This window comes from Monodelphis domestica, chromosome 3 (assembly GCF_027887165.1).
Source record: "Monodelphis domestica isolate mMonDom1 chromosome 3, mMonDom1.pri, whole genome shotgun sequence".
Classification (NCBI taxonomy): domain Eukaryota; kingdom Metazoa; phylum Chordata; class Mammalia; order Didelphimorphia; family Didelphidae; genus Monodelphis; species Monodelphis domestica.
The window spans coordinates 36,229,158-36,251,683 of record NC_077229.1 but is presented as its reverse complement, the minus strand read 5'-3'; positions in this window follow the sequence as shown (position 1 = coordinate 36,251,683).

Below are 22,526 nucleotides of genomic sequence, written 5' to 3'. Positions count from 1 at the left end.
GTATGTAGGACAGAATGCAGTAATATTTCACTTAGCCATTTGTAGCCAAGACTACAGGAAGTTGCCATAATATAAGAAGAAAAGAATTAGAATTCTATTTTGATGGGGAAATGTCATTCCCTTGTCTGATTTTTTTTTCCTTCAGAGATATAGGGAGCCAGCATGATAGTCAAGCTTTGTACTTGTTTGAGTACTTCGAAAGGAGTGTAGATACAAGGAAGTCCTACGACTTAAACATAAGTTAAGCGTCGCAACCTTGAGTCTCACTTTAATATTTCATGTGTGCTCTATTGGCACTATTCAGGTTTAGTCTGTGCTCCTTGTTTTTATCCCTTTTCCTGGAATCAGACACAAACATTAATCACAGTCCTATAATATTTTATCAATAAATGGCAGGTTCCCATAGTTTAAAGCTTTTAGGCATATATTGATATTATAGCAAGAGTATATATATTAACTTGTATTACTGCAGGGAAAAAAATAATATTAATATTAATTATGTGTACCTTCAGTGCAAAAAAATGAGAAAAAAATCAAATATTCTGATCAAAAAATAAAAAGAAATAAGAAAAAATAAGGAAAAAAAATCAGTAATTCAATATATTCTTGAAAAAAAACATCCATTTGTCTATGGATTATTATCTCCAATTCATATGATAAGATAGAGTCACAATTCATATGATAGGATAGAGTCAATCAGTCTCAGCAGAAGATGCTTTCTTCACATGTGAGCAGTGAATCCAAGAGTCTCTCTCTCCAATCTTTATAGATGTTGGAGTAGTTAATAATATTTGGAATGGTCCTTCCCATGAAGGTTGAGTTGCTCCAGTTCGCTTGAAATTCTTGATATAAACTTTATCTCCTGGGTTCAGGTCATGCAGAGAAAAGTCTAATGGTCCAGCTTGTACTGCAGCTCCGGATTCATGAAGTTCACGTAGTTTGTGCTGTAACTCCTGTATATAGGAAGCAATAGTAATATCTCCCCCTAATAGCGATGTATAAGCCGGGGAGAAAGGCTTAGCCTGTATAGGCGGATGTCCAAAAAGCATCTCAAATGGTGAAATATGTAAGTCTCCTCTAGGCCTGCTTCTAAGATAAAATAGGGCCAGAGGGAGAATTTCAGGCCATTTTAAATGGGTCTCAGTGCATAATTTGCCAATCATAGTCTTAAGTTCTTTATTCATCTTTCCTACTATTTGGAGAGGAGAAAAAAAAACTGAAAAAGGTTAATTAATATCAACAAAATCAATACAATCTAAGAAGAATCATCTTTATTATACTGGGAAGTTCCCTGGGCACCCTCCTGAAGGGCACCTCTCTGAGGATCATTAGCACCTCGAGTAATTTTTGGACGAGCGCCATTTCTCATATATTGTTGAGTATTATCATTAAAATTTTCTTCAATTTGAGCATTGTCATTAAATTCCCAATTCCTATTTCTATAATTCTGGTTTCTAAAGTTCTTATTTCTATATTCATTATAGTTATTTCCATAGTCATTATTATAATTTCTAGAATTCTGGTTTCTATAACCATTATCATAATTTCTATAGTTATTATTTCTAAAACCATTATTAAACTGTGTATTCCTTCCAAACATCTTAAGAAAGGTTCTACATTCCATCATTTTGTGGCCCTTCTTCTCACAGAAGTGGCAAGTAATGGATTGATAATTGGATTTCTGGAGAGGGGCAATTGTCGTTGGTTCATTATCATGCCCACTTTCTAATTTAGTTATCCTATCTATTACACATCTCATTTTTTTTCTTCATTTCCTCCATGTCATCATTATTCTCTTTCTCCTTTTCTTCGTTTCCCTTAAAAACATATATAGCTGTTTTTCGCAATTCTTCAAGGTCCATATCTGACCATCTTGGGCATTGTGTTTTAAAATAATTTTTAATTACTTTGCAAGAATTATTTACAAAGATTCTTCTAACTTGTCTTAAACTATTCTCTTTATTTAAGTCCCAATCTAAGTATCTGTCCCCAAACTCGATAATTCTGTCCATAAATCTGGAGGGTGTTTCGTTTTCCTTTTGCTTAATTTTTTCCAGTTCCATCCACTTATCTGTACTGTCCGCACATTCCTTCATGGCCGTGAGGATGGCCTCTCTACAACGGTATAGTTGTAGATAGTCCTCAGGATTATTATAGTCCCATTCGGGATCCTGAGATGGCCAATGTGCTGCATTACGCCCCCGGGTTTTGTTGACATGAGCAATTATTTTATTTTTTTCACGTTCACTTAAAAAGGCCTGTAGTAAGCTCTCAACGTCCTTGTAAGACGGATTATATTGAAAAAATATGTCTCCCATCTTTTTTGTTACTAGAAAAGGATCTTGTTCATATGTGGGGATATTTCGTGTAAATTCATTTATTTCTTGGGGAGTAAACGGTATCCTATGTCTTAAAGTCACCACATCCCCATTTCGTCCTATTTCAGGTACTTCTCTTAGAGGAAACAGGCCTCTAGTTGAATTTTGCACCTGTGGGTCAGTTTGACAAGGACAGGTTTCTCTAGGAGGACAAGATCTCCCTTGCATTGGAATTTGGTTTTCTGTAGGAGAAGGAACATGAGAAGCTGGGATTGCAGGGGAAGGGTTTTGGGGATTAAATTCAGACAAGATTTGCACTGCACGAGAGAAGCAGTCTGTTAACTGGGCTATAGGGAAGGTGTTTTCCATCTCTATTTCAGGGAAGGAAATTTCCTCATTCAAAGGTTCAGAAACAGGTCTGTTTCTGGTAGAGTGGGTGTTTGCCCATTGATCCTGTAAGAAACATTTTAGATCTTCTAATTGGGCTTGCATTTTTTCCTCAATTTTTCCTATTTTATCTTCCATATCTCCCATTTTATCCTCAATATTTCCTATTTTATTCTCAATATTTCCTATTTTATCCTCAAGTTTTTCTATTTTATTCTCAATATTTCCTATTTTATCCTCAATTTTTTCTATTGTATCCTCAATTTTTTCTATTGTATCCTCAATTTTTTCTATTTTATCCTCAATATTTTCTATTTTATCCTCAATATTTTCTATTTTATCCTCATTTTTTTCTATTTTATCCTCAACATTTTCTATTTTATCCTCAATATTTTCTATTTTATCCTCATTTTGTTTTATTTTATCCTCATTTTGTTTTATTTTATCCTCATTTTGTTTTATTTTATCCTCATTTTGTTTTATTTTATCCTCAATATTTTTTATTTTTTCATCTCTAAATATAGTATTGAGGAGTACAAAAATGACAGTACCTATTAATATAAAAATTTGGAGGTATCCTTCATTCCTCAATGCCCCTACTTCTTCAGCTGCCATATAATTGTCAAAGAATGTAGTACTCATTTTTATATGTATATTTTGTAATTTCACAAAACACGTGGGGAGCAGGGCAAAGCAACAAACTTTTCACAGGGTTTTTTTTTTCCTAATCCAGGAAGTTGTTCCTTAAGGGAAAGGATATTTAGAAACAGTTCTTCCAGCCAGGACTTTAGAGTCCTGTTGCTGAGATTTAAAAACAGCTGTTTTCTGTCTATCAGAGTCACACAGCTGGGAAGTATCTGAGGTCCGATTTGAACCCAGGACCTTCTGCCTCTAGGGCTGGCTCTCAATCCGCTGAGCTACCCAGCTGTCCCTTAAGATTAAAGGGAAGAAAAAGAAAAAACTGCTGATTCCAATTTAACTTAAGGAGAAAAGAGAAAAAGTTTTTTATACTCACGTGTTCTAGCAGCTGTGTCTTTAAGCCAAGTTTTTTTTTTTTTTTAAAAAAAAAGGACTAAGTGGTGAAACAGTATAGTAAAAAGGCAAGGAAAAAGTTTTATTGAGAGGATTCTTTAGACTCCCGTGTGGTCAGCCACAATGTTACAAGGGAATCACTTTAAAAGACTGATATATATTAATTTAAGGTCGCCAAGGAATCAGCTATGTAATTCCTAAATGAAAAACTCAAGTCAGCCGTCAGCCTTTTTTGGAGTTTAATTACAATAGGAGCAAGAAAGGAATTAGAGATATATATAGAGAGAGAAAGGGGAGAGAAGGGAATAGGGCTTAAATACCCCTTCTGTTTAGGCTGGCCCAAAAGGCCCAAGCCCTTAGATAGCTGGGGCAAAGAAAGGAGATCAGTCCCTTTCACTCACGTGTCCAAAATGGAGAAACAGTCTCAGAGGCCCCCACCTTCAGCTTCCTTCAGAGCAAGCTTCCTCAGAGCCCAGGAACCACACCGACCAAAAAACTCAATCCTCTCTCCTGAGTCTCCAGACCCTCCTATCTTTAAGGACACCATCCAAGTTGCCTCCCCTCAGTCCTCACATCTACCAATCACTCTTCATCAATTTCCCTGTCAATGGAGGCTCTCGCTTAACCCAGGACCGCCCAGAGGTTTCTGGCTTTTGCACATGTCTGTTGAAGGTCATATTTTTCAAATGATTAAATCTTTACTCCTTTGTTCCAGCCCTTTCTAAATCCTGTTAACTTGAGTATGGTAGAGATTGGAATAATTAAATTTTGATCTAGGCTGCAGCCCTTACTCAATCTTATTAGGACTGAATAGGGTGGAGATTTATTCCAAGTATCTCCATTGTATCAATTCTAAAATCAATCAAGACTCAAAGAAATTCCTGTTCTATGCTTAAGCATAGATCAAAGTCCTTTCCATTGTTCAGCAAAGGGTTTCTGTCCTAAAGTAATCTTAAGAAGGGAAGAGAAGGAACCTCCCATGCCAATGGAGTTCTCATTCCAATAGACTATCAGTAAGAAATTTTCCAAGTATGAAATATCCCAATGGTGAAATTTTCAACAATTATAAGTCTAAGGAATTTTGAGGTTTACATTATGTAGATTTTTTTACATATGAAATCATGTAAAACATTTTCCATCTTAATATTTTGTGGAATAAAACTCTGAAGTTCCTCTTTCCCACCCCTTCATCTTGTTTTTTAGAGATTTGACATTTTAGATATCATCCCATCATATATAACTCACACCCTTGTCCCTGTCTTTGTATACTCTTTTTAAATGTCATAATAATCACAAAGTTCTTAGATGTTATAAATATTATTTTCTCATATTTGGATGTAAATAGTTCAACATTATTGAATCTCTTAGTATTTCTCTTACCTGTTTACATTTTTATACTTCTCTTGAATCTTGTATTTAAGAGTCAAATTTTCTATTCTACTCCAGTTTTTCATTAGGAATGCGTTCAAGTTCTCTATTTCAATGAATACCCATTTCCCAGCTGTTTTTCCAGTTTAGTTAGGTAGATTATTCTTGGTTGTAGTTCTAGTTCCTTTGACCTCTGGAATATCACATACCAGACCTTTAGTTCCTTTAATTTAGAAGCTGCTAAATTTTGTGTTATTCTGACCATGGATCCATAATATTTGAATTCTTTCTTTTGGGCTGTTTGCAATATTTCCTCTTTATCCTTGGAATTCTAGAATTTGGCTATAATATTCCTGGAAATTTACATTTTGGGATTTGTTCAGGAGACAATCAGTGGATTCTTTTAATTCCTATTTTACCCTCTACTTCTAGAATATCAGAGCAGTTTTCCTTTGTAATTTCTTAAAAGATAATATCTAAGCTTTTTTTTTATCATGGCTTTCAGGTACTCCAATAATCCTTAGATTATATCTCCTGTATTCATTTGCCAAGTTAGTTATTGTTCCAATGAAATATTTAATATTTTCTCCTATTTTTTTCATTCTTTTGACCTTGTTTGATTGTTTCTTGATGTCTCATGAACTCATTAGTTTCCACTTTCCCTATTCTAATTTTTAAAGAATTATTTTCTTCTACGATCTTTTGTACCTCTTTTTCCAGTTAGCCAATTCTACTTATTAAGAAGTTATTTTCCTCAGTGAATTTTTGTAAATTGTTTTCCATATAGCCTATTTTGCTTTTTAAGGAGTCTTCCCTTCAGTGGATGTTTGTGCCTCATTTATTAATTGACCTATGCTGTTTAAATTATTATTTTCTTCAGTATTTTCCTGTACCTTCTTTACCAACCTGTCTTTTTATCATGATTTTCCTGCATCTCTTTCATTTTTTCTCAATTTTTATTCTAACTTTTATTTGATTTTTTAAATTCTTTTTAAGCTCCTCCATTAATTCTTTTTCGGCTTGAGACCTCTTCATATTTTTCTTGGAAGTTTTGAAGGCATCAATATTGATTTTGTTGTGTTCTTCTGAGTTTGTGTATTGATCTTCCCCATCACCAAGAGTATTTCATTTTTGTTGTTGTCACTTACTCATTTTCCAGCTTTTTTCTTATCTTTTAACTTAAAATACTGTTACAAGTCAGTTCAGCTCCTTTGTGAAAGGGGCACCATTCCAAGCTTCAGTTTCTTTATTCAAATGCCTTCAGAGCTAGCTCTGAGGATCTTTAAGTTTTCAATTCTTCCACAGTGGTATGATCTAAGGAGAAATGTACTCTATTCTGTGAATGACCACAAACATTCTTTTGTACCCCAGAACTGTGACCAGAGTCCACTATTCCCCTGAGACTATAAGTGCTGGTGTGTATTAGTGCTTCTCCTCACCCTAGGACTGGCACCCAGAATTGTGATCTGTTCTGTGTTCAAGCAATGCAACAGAATCCTGCAGCCAGAACTAGAAAAGGGACCCCTGTAATCTCTGTGATCTCTTTCTGACCAGTTTGTCTGACCCCCTTACTGACTGACTGAAAGCTCCAGAAGCAATTGCTGATGATTCAGCAGCCCCTAAGACTTGTTCTGGATCGATGAGGTGGGGTCTGCCTTAGTAGGTGGGTATGTGCTCCACTCCCACCTTTTGTACCAATCATTTAAATTATTTTCAGATAAGAAATTGTTTCACCTCCTCCTTTTGTGGGTTCTATTGCTCCATAATTCATTTTGAGGCATCATATTAAAGTTGTTTAGTGGGTAATTTGGTAGTAATTTGGGTAACTTGGTCTGTATACCTTCTCTGCCATCTTTGCTCCATTAGCAGGTGGGAAAGGTGGAATTCTTTTTCAAGTATGCTTTGGGTTAGGTTGTCTCTGAACTATCAATGAGCAAACATATATCAAGTGCCTACATTATGTTTTCACTATACAAAATCCTAGGGATATAAAAAAAATTCCCTGCCTCCAAGAAATTTGTAATCTGTCAGTCAACAAGAGCTTATTTGGTACCCACCATGTGTTGGGCATTTTTCTATGAGATATAGATACTATGACAGGAGTAAAAGAATATCTTCCCTCAAGAAGCTTACATTCTATCAGAGAAGACCACATATGAGAGCATAATGCACACACACACACACACACACACACACACACACACACACATGACAGAGTTTGGAGAGCAAGGTCTTTTCTATCTCTGAAATTCTGTTATTTTTATCCTGTATAATTCTAAATATTCACCATCATATGGAAGGATAAATCAATGATTTATATCTATGCTGCTTAACCTAGAGGGTAGGGCATTCTTGGGCTTGGATAGAGAAGATCCAGGAACCTGGTGATGAGACTCCTGGCTTGCATGCTTTGTTGGCTAATGTCACTCTGAGCCCAATATTTCCAGCACAGAGGGTCTAGAGACTCAAGCATTTAACTCTGTCCTTCACATTGCGTCATTTGAGGAAATGATGAAGCAAGCCTCTCCCAACAATACCCAGCTAGGTCACAGCAGAAAACCTTCCTGTTTCTCTATAGGAAAGAATTTGCTTCTTGCTCTTTCTCCCCAGACACATTTTGCCTTGATGTCTTCTTTGTATTAATCTCATTCTCCCTTCTATCATGTTACTTGTATAACTCACAGAATCACAAAATGTCAGAGTTGCAAAGGACCTTCGAGGCCATTTAGTCCAATCTCTCTCTCTGAACAAAAATGTTCTTAAGGCATAGTGGTCCTTGCCTCTAATTTCTGATATCAGGGAGGCTGAGGCTGATGGATCTCTTGAGCACAGGATTTCTGAGTTTCAGTGGGCTATGATGATCAGGTGTCCACATTTTCTGGCATCCATATAGTAAGCCCCCAAGATTTGAGTATTAACAGGTTGCATAAAGAGGAACAAACTAGCAGGTCAAAGCTTCCATTCCCACTACCTCTGAAGGCAGTCCATTATTTCTCCTTTGGAATACCTCTCATTTGTATTTTTTCCTTCTGTCAAAAGTAAATCTGCTCTTTTGTACCTTCTATCCATTGTTTCTAACTTTGCATTCTAGGCTTAAACAAAGCATATCTGTCTCTGATTTGCTCTTCACCAACTAAAAATCTTCAATTGCTTTAAATGATTTTCATATGGTATAGAATAAAGTTATTTTTTACCATTGAATTGTCTTGGACTCCACTGTCCACTATTAGAATGTAAGTTGTGAGAAAGATCATCGTATCGATATTGTATCCCCTGTCCAAAGTAGAGAGACAAGATCATAACATTGCTTAGCAAAAGCTGTTGAATGGAATTTACAGAACCAAATAAAATCATGGAATTCATGATGTTCCCACCATGGATAAAGTCTACCTTTCTTAACCTAGGATCATAGTACTTCAAGTTATAACAGCATTAACCATCAACCTACTTCTCAATCTCTTCATTTTGATTTTCATGGTAGAGCATGACCAACAATTACCAGCAAGGTAGTCATGCTCCTCTTGAGCAATGGGAGGCAAAATAACTCATAAAATGTTTCTTAGCATCTCTGTGTGCCAAATAAAACTAGCTCCCTAATTCACTTCTGGGAGGAGAGCCAATGAGATGTACATCCATTGGACTATTCCTTTTTTTCTCTTTTTCAACCCTTAACTTCTATCATAGAATGGATATTAAATATAGATTCCAAGGCAGAAGAGTGGGAAAGGCTAGGCAATTGGGGTTGTGACTTGCCCAGGGACTCACAGCTAAGAAGTGTTGGAAGCCCAATTTAAGCCCAAGTTCTTCCAGTTCCAGACCTGGCTCTCTATCCATTGAGTCACCTAATTTCCTTTGGGCTATTTCTTCCTCCTCCTCCTCCTCCTCCTCCTTCTTGTCCTCCTCCTCCTCCTCCTCCTCCTCCTCCTCCTCCTCTTCTTCTTCTTCTTCTTCTTTCTTCTTCTTCTTCTTTCTTCTTCTTCTTCTTCTTCTTCTTCTTCTTCTTCTTCTTCTTCTTCTTCTTCTTCTTCTTCTTCTTCTTCTTCTTCTTCTTCTTCTTCTTCTTCTTCTTCTTCTTCTTCTTCTTCTTCTTCTTCTTCTTCTTCTTCTTCTTCTTCTTCTTCTTCTTCTTCTTATTCTTCTTATTCTTCTTATTCTCCCTTTTTCTTGTTCTTCCGAAGAGTAGTAAGACTACTGGGGTTAAGTTGGGGTTAAGTGACTTGCCCAGGGTCACATAGCAGGAAGTGTCTGAAGCTGCATTTGAACTCAGATCCTCTTGACTCCAGGCCTAACACTCTATCTGCCCCAGAGGCTATTACTTCTGCATCTCTTCTGACATTAGGGTGAGAATAGCATTTTAGATTACAAGTATGTAGATTTAGGGAAAAGAACTTAGATGTGAATGAATCTAATTACTTATTTTGTAAATGAAGAAAATGAAACCCAGAGAAATAAAGGGGTTTGACCAAAGTCATATAAGTGGGAACATGGTATGGTGACAAATAAATATTGGATTTGGAGTTAGAGGTCCTTTGTCACTTACTTTTTGTGCAATATTGGCCAAGGCACTAATCTTTCCAGGCTTTATGTTTCCTATCTGCAAACTAAAGGCTTTGGACTAGAAGACTCCTAAGGCCCTTTACAAATCTAAATTTATGATCCATGATTACTCTGTGACTTTAGGTAAGTCATTGAGTGTCTATGGGTCTTAACAATCTCATCAGTAAAAGGAAGGGATTGGAGTAAATGATTCCCAAGTCTCTTCTAGCTCCAAATAGGTGATACTAAAATATTAATTCTCTGTTCTAAATGCAGTATTCTGTTAAATTTTTTGTGGTTGGTCTGATAACATATTAATTAGGTGGTTACCAGGGATTTAATTTCTAAATGGTAAAATGAATTACTAAAGTTAATAGAATTCATGGTAGTTTATTTACAATAGAAGGAAGATATTAAGGAGAGAGAGAGAGAGAGAGACAGAGAGAGAGAGAAACACTCTGGCTTCTGATATCAATTAGAATTTCTAACCCCCAGCCAGGGGAAGAGAAAAACAGGGTCACTAAGTGAACCTTTTACTCACCAACAGTGACAGTCTAAATGAAAAAAGTCTGGGTGTCTGTCTTCCGGTCGCTCCTCAAGAGTCTGTCTTCCGGTCACTCCTTCGAGTCAGAGCCTCCTTCAACTCAAAACTCCAATTGAATATCTCTCTAATTCAATCTTCTTTTGCCCTTTTGGTCCTCTTAAAGATCTTTTTCTCTTGTGTCACCTCCTCTAAATTTTCACATCTACCAATCACAGCAGCCACTTTTCTCCAGGACTGCCCACTCTTTAGTTCTCACCTTGTTTGATTAGATTATATCTTTTTTAGGTTACTTAACACCTTTTTTGGTAAGTTCACCTTTTGTAGTTACTTAACACCTTTTTGTGGTTAAATGGGTAAATGTGCTTAAAATATTGTTATCTCCTTTTTTGTAGATTAAAATCTAAAAATAGATTGTGGATTACAATTCAGTCTTCCCAATAAAGGAAGAGCTAAGTACCTTCACTGTTACAATTAGGAGATAGCTAAATCTAATCTTCACAATTATGGTCAGGGGCATTGCATATTATTTCCATTGTTCCATGTGGAATTTGGTTCAGTTCCACAGAGAATGGATTAACGCTGGGACCATTGACTAAACATCCCACACTCCTTGGCTTTGTCATTGGTAAGGAATATAGATCTCTTCTGACCCACTATAACCCAAGTCAATTCAGCAAATAAATCAGAAAGGATAGGAAGAGGAGGCAGCTAAATGACTCAATAAATAGTAAGCCAAGCATAGAAATCAGAAGTACTGGATTAAAATCTTATTGGAGACACTTCCTAGTTGTGTGACCCTGGGAAATCACTAAACCCCAATTGCCTAGCCCTTACCACTCTTCTGCCTTGGTAAAAATACTTGGTATTGATTCTTCTTTTGTTTGTTTGTTTTTAAAATCCTTACCTTCCATATTGGAATCAATTGTGTATTGGTTCCACGGTAGAAGAGTGGTAAGGGCTAGGCAATGGGGGTCAAGTGATTTTCCCAGGGTCACACAGCTAGGAAGTGTCTGAGGCCACATTTTAACCTGAACCTAGGACCTCCCGTCTCTAGGCCTGGCTCTCAATCCACTAGTTAAGATGGAAGATAAGAGGTTTTAAAAAATAAATAAAGGAAAGGAAGGGGTTCAGCCTATATTCCTCAAGGGACCCCTATGATAATATTGTCACATGGGAAAAGATTGGGTAGTTTTTTGAACACTTTCCTCATTGTAACTGCATGGAAAGAATGATAGTATTCAAAATAGAAGACCTGGATTCAAATTCAGGCTCTACTTTATCATCTTGCATAAGTCACTTCATTTTTTTAGAACTCAGTTTTCTCTCCTATTGATGAGACAAACTCTAAGGTTCCTTTCAACTATAGGTCTATTATCTTAAAATTATAAATTGGTATAAATGATCTTGTCATCCCTTTTAGTTCTAAATCTATGATTCTAAGTTTGATAATATAAATATTAATATCAGATTTTACAGATGAAAAAAGTTGAGGCTCAGAGAGGTAGCCTAAAGTGACCAGTTCAGCATCACAAAGTAAGCAAATATCCATGCTAGAATTTGAACCCACCTTCCCTTGACTCCTTGACTCAAGGACCAGTATTGTTTCTACAACATCATGATCATTCTCAGAAGGAAAACATTCACAAGTTGAAGTCAATAACCCCAAACATCTGTTTGTGTTTGATAATCTATGCAAGTTCAGACAAGATCCAGAATTATAGCTAAGGTTATTAAAATATGAAATACTTCTTCCATGGCAATACTTTAAAGATCCATGGTGTTGTTGCTGTGGGAACTTTTGCCCATGGCATGGACAGACTTTCTGTATCTTCATTAATAGTCAAGAGTCTTTGAGGCTAAAATAAATGATTTTTTTTCATTATTATGGAGCCCTACTCTCTAAACTTAGCTAGGTTTATCAATCCATAAGCATTATTAGAGCAGCTAGGTGTCACAGTGGATAGAATGCCTGGCTTGAAGTCAGGAAAATTCAAACCTGACCTAAAACATTAGCTGTGTGACCCTGGGCTGGTCACTTAACCTTATTTACCTTAGTTTCCTCATCTATAAAATGAGCTGGAGATGAAAATGGTAAACCACTCTAGTATCTTTGCCAAGAGGACTCCAAGTGGGATCACAAAGAGTGGAACACAGCTGAAATAGTTAAACAAGAATGACTTGACATTGTACTAGATACAGCAATACAAAGACAAAAGTCAAATAGTGCCTGCCTCCGAAGGAGATTACATTCTAGTAAGGACGATGATACCTACTAAGAGTAATAATAATAATAATAACAGAGTATTTATATAGCACTTTGAGATGTGCAAAGCATTTAAAAATATTTCATTTTCCTCCTAACAAATCTGGGAGGTAGGTGCTCTTATTATCCCTATTTTATAGATGAAACCAAAATTGATAGAAGTTAGGTGGCTTTCCAAGGTCACATAGCTAGTAAGTGCCTGAGACTGGATTTAAACTCAGGTCTTCCTAACTCCAGATTCAGTGCTCTTTTCCTTCTAACATTTAGCTGCCTTTTATATATGGCCTTTTAAACATGTATCCACAATATACATTCAAAGAAAGACATAAGATGAATGTGCTAGCAGCAGAAGGCGCTAAGGAAAGACCTCTTGTAGGAAGTGACTCAAGTAGATCATTGAAGGAAGTCACAGATTCCAAGAGGTGGAAGTAAAGAAATGTATTCCAGAAATTAAGGGCAGTCAATGGTAGGGCATGGAGATGGAGGTAAGAGTTTCATGTGGGAGGAACATGTATGCCTCAGGCAGCAAATACAACCTCTGTCACTGGGCCCATAACATGAAATATACTTGAAATATGTGGGATGTCATCAACATGGTTCATTCCTCTACTTCTATATATCATAGCCACCCTCAAGTTTAGGCGATGATCTGGGAGAGCTTCTGTGGTCTAAAATCTTCTTCTGAAGCAACTTCAGGATGATCTCCAGGTTAGATGAGTTGACTCAAGCTTGACTACTCCAACTCAATCAACTGCACTGAAGGACCATCTAAAACATGGAGAATCCCATGTAGGTGACATGAACATGGGCAAGAAGAATATAGAAGATACATATTGGATTACAAAAATCAGATGGATGGATAGATAAATGGATAGATGGATGCATAGATAATTAAATGAATGAGCAAATTCATCCATGGATAATTGGATGGATGGATACATAAACAGCTAAATGAATGGATGGCTAAATGGAATGATGGGTAATTAGATGGATATATAGATAAATGGATAGATGGGTGATTGGGTAGAAGAATGGATGAAAGGATAAATAGGTAGATAGATGATAGATGATGATGAGAGAGAGAGAGAGAGAGATGCTGCCAGGCCCTAAGATAAGCACTTGATGTCTCTGAGTCAGAGAACCTAGATTCAGAACCCAGCTTGGCCATTATGACCCATGTGACTCCTCAGGATCCAAATTTTCAAAATGAGGAGGTTGTATGTGTTCTTCTCTAAGGTCTCTTCTGGCTCAGTTTCCTCACCTTTAAACTGAAAAAGTCTGAAAGAGATTAAATCTTCATCTAAAGTCTCCTCTATTGGGCAGGTGGGGATTAGGGTGAGAAAGAGATTCTTTGAATCCCTACAGTCCTACTTCCCAGCAAAGAGAAACAGCAAAGTATAGCATATAGATCATCAGGCTTGGAATGAGGAAGCTAGGGGTTCAAATCTTGTGTCATGTGCTTATTGACTGTGGTCTACGTTTCTTTGCTTTGAATTTCATTTTCCTCAACTGTAATAACAATAAAAAATGATAATAGTAACTAACATTTCTGTTGCACTCATTATGTTCTGGACACTATGTTAAACACTTTACAGGGATCATCTCATTTGATACTCCTGTAAAACAAGGGGGTTGGACTATATCTTCTCTAAGGTCTCCTCTTGCTCTCAATCTCAGACCCTACATTGGAGTTTCTGTCCTGGAGAAGTCTATGTTTTGCATATGACAGTAAATGGTAAGTGTAACTAACAGTTAACAGACAAGATTACTTCAACATTCTTCTCTTGATCCATCAAACCACTTTTTAAGAGCAGTTCATCTGAGTTAGTCTCACTCTCTTCAATGTGGTTTCACTTGCTTACTAGCCTGCTGGAAACATTCCCCTCCCTCTCATCTCCTGTGTCTTTTTTTATTTCCAACTCAAGCCTAGGGAAAAAAAAAAGTACATGTAGAAAATCCTGTAATTACCAGATCTGATTTTTATTCTAACCTTCCTTCTCTCCTACGTCATCCTTAAATTCTTCTGTTAATGGCTGCTAAGGAAACACCAATGGGTGTCTGAGGTAGAGAGAATATATCTGAGTGGAAAGCAGATGACTGTGTGTTTCTGTGTGTGTGTGTGTGTGTGTGTGTCTTTACACAAGCAACAAATTGTGCTCATACATGCAAGTACCTTAGTGGGAGCAAGAGAAGGTGGTAGAGAGGAATAAAAGGAATTTAGAGATGAAAGAGACTTTAGAACACGAAATTTTAGAACATCAAATTTGAAAAAGCTTATTATGTTGACTCATTTTGGTTGTGCTGCCTCGACTATCTGCTATGTGATCCTGGGCAACCTCTCACTGTCTTTAGACAATTCTCTAAAGCTGTAACTGATGAGCAAATGGTACTCTTTACTGGGACAGGAAGTGATCTCTGGGAATTCCCTCTACCAGTAAAATCACAATTCCAATTCTGTCCTATCGTTTTTTATTTTGACATCCCCCATTCTGAATATAGCCTTCCCTCTTCCCTTAGCCAGAGAGCTATCCTTGGTAACAACGATTTTAAAGAGAAGAGAAAGGATTCAAGTCAGCAAAAGTAACTGTCTCATTAACTTTTGACAGTGTATGAAATATTCCTTTTTACCCATAGTTCCCTACCAATTAGGGGAAAGATATGCATTTTCTTAATTCTTCCAGGGGAAGGGCAAACTGTTCATTATAATTACCCAAAGTAGAACATAGAATTTTAAAATTCAAAGCAACCTCCTAATTACCCTCTTCCTGCACATGGCGTCTTCCCAGAAAAGAAAACCTTCCCCAGCCATTCAAGTGCATCCACATGCTTTCCATGCCAGGGTCTGCTCCCTCTGTGAGACAGAGATGACAGCACTCTTTAATCATGGCTGATTCGACCTCCACTCTGGGCCAGGATGATGCCTAGATGGCTGTCAGTTTTGTCACCCTTTCAGGAGAAGACTGAAAGCCAATCAAAGCCAGATTGGTTCATCACATGTGATGATGATGGTGGTGATAACAGATAGCATTTATTTAACAAGTAAGATTTGTGTAGTACTTTCCATGTACTCCCCTCTCCATCTCTGTCTCTCTGTGTCTCTGCATCTCTCTGTTTCTCTCTATATCTCTATCTCTGTCTATCTGTCTTTCCATCTTTCTCAACTCATTCTCCCTAGCTCCTCCAGATTAGAGATACAACATCCATTCACAGACTGATCTCACTTCTCATTGTCACATAGGGCTTTGGTTCCATTTCTGATCTAGGAATACTGACTGCCTCCTTCCGTGGCTTGGGACCCCTTCCCTCACCCTCTGTGTCTCCTCATATTGGTGCCAGATACATACCTGATTAACTTGGACTTTACAGCTCAAATGACTCACCAACCTCAGTCTCTCCAGGGTATCCCAATACACTTTACTCTTTTGCATTTTTTTTTTTTGATTCTCAAAACTGTGCTCCAAGATGGATTATTGGCAGAGGAGGAAGATGAAATTTAGAGTGTTAAATGACTTGTTCAGAGACACACAGCTAGTAAATGTCTTAGTCATGATTCAAACTCAGATCTTCTTATCTTGGTCCAATACTCCAGCCACCACACTAACACTGAAGAATGGAACCCATAAGAACAGCAATGTCAGAGGAAAAGAGACATATAACTTGGGGGTATGTATACTGCTAAGCCCAGATCTTAGGTCAAGAAGCACATTCTAAACTAAAGGACCCCAGCTACCCATTCCTCCCTCTTCCCCAAGACATATAAAACTCCTAGAGCCACCACCATTCATTCATGCCACTCTCTATGGCATCTTAGGTCTGGGGAGAAAGGGACAAATTTGTCTAACCCTGTGCAACGGAAGAAACCTTTTTAATATTAAATCCAAGATCACGACCTAATAGAGACATTTGGGAAGCCATTCTGACTATACTGGAGGGAGTGGTTCAGGGCTGTATTCTAAAGACAGTAATTTAGTGTGAACTATAAGCTCTCTGAGGGCAGGGGTTTTCCCTGTTGTATTCCCAGCTCTTATAACAGTGCTTAGCACATAGTAGGTATATAATCAATGTTTTCTGAGACGGATTTGTTGAGATAAGGGATTCTCTTCCACCTGCTTCAGAAGTCATGTGAGCTTGTGTGTTAAGTTATGTGAATAAGATCCCTGTGAAGCCCTTTATACCTCTTGTGCAAGAGAAAGATGTGGCAATACAAAGGAGGTGAGAAGTAGTCCCAGTGCCGAATGATTAATCCTTCTTATGCTACTATCTGCATGCCAGAATAAATCAGAAAACTGCCTGCTGTTTAGCAGAATTCAGATACTTCTAAGACTGATAAGGGCCTGGCACTAGAACTGGGAATGTCAGAGCTAAGAGGAGTCATTATTTTATTTATTTTTATTTTTTTCTGGGTTATACAAGTATTATCACATAAAACATCTCCATTCTTGTAAGTGGATAATCTTATCAAACCAAAATCCCACATCATATACCCAAATAAACAAGTGACAAATCATATGTTTTCATCTGCATTTCTACTCCGACAGTTCTTTCTCTAGCTGTGGATAGCCTTCTTTCTCATAAGTCCCCGCAGAATTGTCCTAGATTGTTGTGTTGCTGTTAGTAACAAAGTCTATCAAATTTGAACATCCCACAATATTTCAGTTACTTTGTATAATGTTCTCCTGGTTCTGCTTGTTTTAGTCTGCATCAGTTGTTGTAGCTCTTTCCAGTTCTTTCTGAAATCAGCCTGTTCATCATTCCTTATTGCACAATAGTATTCCATCATCCTCATATACTACATTCTGTTCAGCCACTCCCCAATTAAAGGACATCCCTTTAGTTTCTAATTGTTTGCCAACACAAAAAGCACAGCTACAAACATTTTTGCACAAATAGGTCCTTTCCCATTTCTTTTTATCTCTTTGGGATACAGACCTAGTAGTTGGATCAAAGGGCACGCATTCTTTTATAGCCCTTTAGCCATAATTCCAAATTGCCCACCAGAATGGTTGGATCAATTCACAACTCTACCAGCAATGCATTAGTGTCACAATTTGGCCACATCCCCTCCAGCATTTATTATTTTCCTTTACAGTCATAATGGCCAATATGATAGGTGGGGGAAGGTACCTCAGAAGTGTTTTCATTTGTATTTCTCTAATCAAGAGGGAATTAGAACATTTTTATATGGTTATTAATAGCATTGATTTCTTCATCTGAAAGCTGCCTATTTATATCTTTTGATCACTTATCAATGGGGAATGATTTGGATTCTTATAAACTTGCCTTGAGACCTTTATCAAAAAAATTTGTTATAAAAGTTTTTTTCCCAGTTTGTTGCTTCCCTTCTAATCTTGGTTACATTGATTTTGTTTGAATAAAACCTTTTTAATTTAATATAGTCAAGCTAATTCATTTTATATCTTGTAATGTTCTCTATCTCTTTTTTTTTTAATCCTTACCTTTTACCTTAGAATTAATACTATGTATTGGTTCCAAGGCAGAAAAGTGGTAAGGCGATGGCTATGCAATGGGGGTTAAGTGACTTGACCAGGGTCACATAGCTAGGAAATGTCTGAGGACAGATTTGAACCTGGAATTTCATCTCTTTAGGTCTGGTTCTCAATCCACTGAGCTACACAGCTTCCCCCTATTGTCTATCTTGTTTGGTCATAAATTCTTCCCTTCTCCATAGATCTGACAGGTAAACTATTCTATGTTCCCCTAATTTACATATCTCTCTTTATGTTTAAATCATATACCCATTTTGACTTTATCTTGGTATAGAGTTTGAGGTATTGATCTAAACCTAATTTTCCCCACATTGTTTTCCAATTTTCCCAGATTTTGTCAAATAGTGAGTTCTTATCCCAAAATCTGGGACCTTTGGGTTCATCAAACACTAGATTGCTGAGGTTATTTACCCCTAGACTATTCCATTGATCCACCCTTCTATTTCTTAACCAGTACCAGATTGTTTTGAGGATTACTGCTTTAGATCTGGTACTGCTAGGCCAGCATCCTTCACATTTTTTTATTAGTTCCCTTGGTATTCTTGATCTTTTGTCTTTCCAGAGGAATTTTGCTATTATTTTTTCTAGTTCTATAAAATAGTTTTTTGGTAGTTTGATAGGTGTGGCACTGAATAAGTAAATTAATTTAGGTAGAATTGTCATTTTTCTTATATAGCTCAGCCTACTCATGAACAATTAATGTTTTTCCAATTGTTTAGAACTAACTTATTTGTGTGAAAAGTGTTTTGTAATCATGTTCATATAATTCCTGTATTGGACTTGGCAAATAGATTCCCAAGTATTTTAAATTGTCTGGAGTGGTTGTAAATGGAATTTCTCTTTCTACCTCTTGCTAACAAACTTTTGGGAAATATATAGAAATGCTGATAATTTATGTGGGTTTATTTTGTATCCTGCAACTTTACTAAAGTTATTATTTCAACTAGTTTTTCAGTTGATTTTCTAGGATACTCTAAGTATGCCATCATATCATCCACAAAGAGTAATCATTTAATTTCCTCATTGCCTACTTTAATTCCTTCAATTCCTTTTGCTTCTCTAATTGCCAAAGTGAGCATTTCTAGTACAATATTAAATAATAGTTGTGATAATGGTCATCCTTGCTTCACTCCTGATCTTACTGAGAAGGCTTCTAACGTATTCCCATTGCGGATGATATTTGCTGATGATTTTAAATAAATATTATGTATTATTTTAAGGAAAGGACTTTTTATTCCTATGTTTTCTAGTGTTTTCAATAGGAATGGATATTGAATTTTGTCAAAAGCTTTTTATGGATCTATTGAGATAATCATGTGATTTCTGTTAGTCTGATTATTGATATGGTCAACTATGCTGATGATTTTCCTGATACTAAACCAGCCCTGCATTCCTGGTATAAATCCCACCCAGTCATAGTGAATAATCCTTGTGTTATATTGCTGTCGTCTCTTTGCTAGTGTTTTATTTAATATTTTTGCATCAATATTCATTAAAAATTGGTCTCATTTTCTTCATCTGTGTTTGATCTTGCTGGCTTAGGTATTAACATCATATTTGTATCATAAAAAGAATTTGGGGGGCAGCTGGTTGGCTCAGCGGATTGAGAACTATGCCTAGGGATAGGAGGTCCTAAATTCAAATCTAGCCTCAGACACTTCCCAGCTGTGTGGCTCTGGGCAAGTCACTTAATTCTCATTGCCTAGATCTTACTGCTCTTTTGCCTTAGAACCAATACATAGTATTGATACTAAGACAGAAGGTGAGGGTTTTAAAAACAGTAAATAAATAAATGAAAATAATTTGTTAGGACTCCTTTTTTGCTTATTTTGTCAAATAGTTTTTATATAGTATTGGGATTAATTGCTCTTTAAATATTTGTTTGAATTCACTTTTGAATCCACCTGGCCCTAGGAAATTTTCTTGGGGAATTCATTGATGGCTTGTTCAATTTCTTTTTTTGAAATGGGATTATTTAAGTATTCTACTTCTTTTGATAATCTAGGCAATTCATATTTTTGTAAATATTCATATATTTCATTTAGATCATCAGATTTATTGGCATATAATTGGGTGAAATAGCTACTAACAATTGCTTTAACTTTTTCTACATTTGAGGTAAATTTATCCTTTTCATTTTTGATATTGGTAATTTGATTCTTTTCTTTCTTTTTTAAATAAAATTAACCAACAATCTATTTCATTTGGTTTTTTAATAGAAATATTTCCTAATCTTATTTATTAGTTCAGAAGTTCTTTTATTTTTAATTTTATTAATTTCTCCTTGTATTTTTAAGATTTCCAATTTAATCTATAACTGGGGATTTTTAATTTGTTCTTTTTCTCATTTTCTTTTAGTTGCATGGCCATTGCATTGATCTGCTTTTTCTCTATTTTTATTGATATAAGCATCCAGGGACATAAATTTTCCCCTCGGTACTACTTTTGTTGTATCCTACGAATTTTGATATGTTGTCTTCTTAATGTCATTCTCTTCAATGAAATCAATGGTTGATTCTATAATTTGTTCTTTGGCCCACCCCTTTTGAAGAATTAGATTATTTTGTTTTCAATTTATTTTTAATGTGCCTTTCCATGAACTTTATTGATTGTAATTTTTATTACATTGTGATCTGAAAAGGATGCATTTAATATTTCTGTTTTTATGCATTTGATGTGAAATTTTTATTCCCTACTACAGCATTGGTGACATTTTAGAGATCACATGCCCAAACTGCACCTTTGAGCCCCCTCATTGCCCCAGAGAGTGGAGGGAAGAAGTCTTCTCATTGAGCTGTTGGACAGAGGGGCAGAGCATGCAAAAAAAAATGTCCCCAGAAGAGGTAGAGAGGGAGAATGGAGCATCCCCCTCCAGCATGCCAGGGCATACATGCCAGATCTTTGCCTACACAGTCCTAGTACCTGGTCAATATTCATATATTCAATTTTCTCCAGATATCTATTATATCTAACTTTTCTAAAATTTCATTCCCTTCCCTAACTTCTTTATTATTTATTTTTTGTTTAGATTTATCTAGTTCTTATAGGGGAAGGTTGAAGTCCCCCACTAGTGTAGTTTTAGTCTATATTTCTTCCTTAAGTTACTTTGGTTTATCCTTTAAAAATCTGGATGCTATACCACTTGGTGCACATATGCTAAGTACTGATATTTTTTCATTGTCTAAACGACTTTTTATCAAGATGTTTATCTTGATATCAAGAATCTCAAAATCAAGAATTCCCTTCCTTATTTTTTTATTCAGATACATTTTTGCTTTAGCTTTGTCTGAGATCATGATTGCTACTCCTGATTTTTTTGTCTCAATTGAAGCCCAATAGATTCTGCACCAACCTCTTACCTTTACTCTGTATGTGTCTAACTGCCTCAAATGTGTTTCTTGTAGACAACATATGGTTGAATTCTGGTTTTTAATCTACTCTGGTATTCATTTCCATTCTATGGGTAAGTTCATCCCACTTACATTCACATTTATGATTACCATCTGTGTATTCCCCTCTATCTTGATTTCCTCTTTTAATCCTTCCCTTTCTCCTTTCACTCTTTCCCTCCACATAAGTATTTTGTTTTTCATCTCTCCTCCACTTCTTCCCTCATATTACTCCCCTTCTCACCACCACTCTTTCAGTTCTCTTCCTGCTTCTCTTTAGGGTCTTTTTAATCATCACCCGCAACTTCTCCCTCACTTATATCTCTCCCCTCCCTTTCTTATTCCCCTTTTACTTCTCTTTCGGATAAAATAGGATTCTATACCCCCAATGAATCTGGCTGTTCTTCCCTCTCTGGGTCAATTCCAATGAGAGTAAAGTTTAAGTATTTCCTGTCACCATCCTCATCCTCCACTCATTATAATAGTATCAAGCCTCCCATCTCCCTGCCCATGCCTCTTTAGGTGATATAATTTATCCCATTTTACTTCTCTCTTCCTATTTCTCTTAATACAATCCTCTTTTTAACCCCTAGTGCTTTTTTTACATATCCTAGGATGCTTACTACCATACCCTCTGTCTATCTATACTTCTAACTATGATGATAACTATGATGATAACAATTTTAAGAGTTATAGATATAACCTTTGCATATAGGAATATAAACAATTTGACCTTATTGAAGCCCTTATATTTTTTTCTTTCTTATTTACTTTTTTATGCTTCTGTTAAATTTTGTATTTGGACATCAAATTTTCTGTTTAAGTCTGATCTTTGCTTGAGGAATGCTTGGAAATCTATTTATTAAATGAACATACTTTCCTCTGAAAGAAAATAGGCAATTTTGATAGGTAGATGATTCTTGGTTGTAAACTGTGACCATGAAAATGTAGGTTCAAGACTGTGAATTGCCAAAACTGTAAAAATAATTTTAGTGTCTTGATTTTATATCAAAAGTAAGTGGTCGCCATGGGAAAAATTCCCAAATATGAAATACCCAAGTCAGCTGGGGTTTTATGGAGATTTTAATTAATACAAATGAAGGAATTAAGAAAAGGGAGAGAGAAAGAGTAAGAGGAAATAGTAGGAAAAGGCCTAAGCCAAGTGGCCTAGGCCTTTTTCTT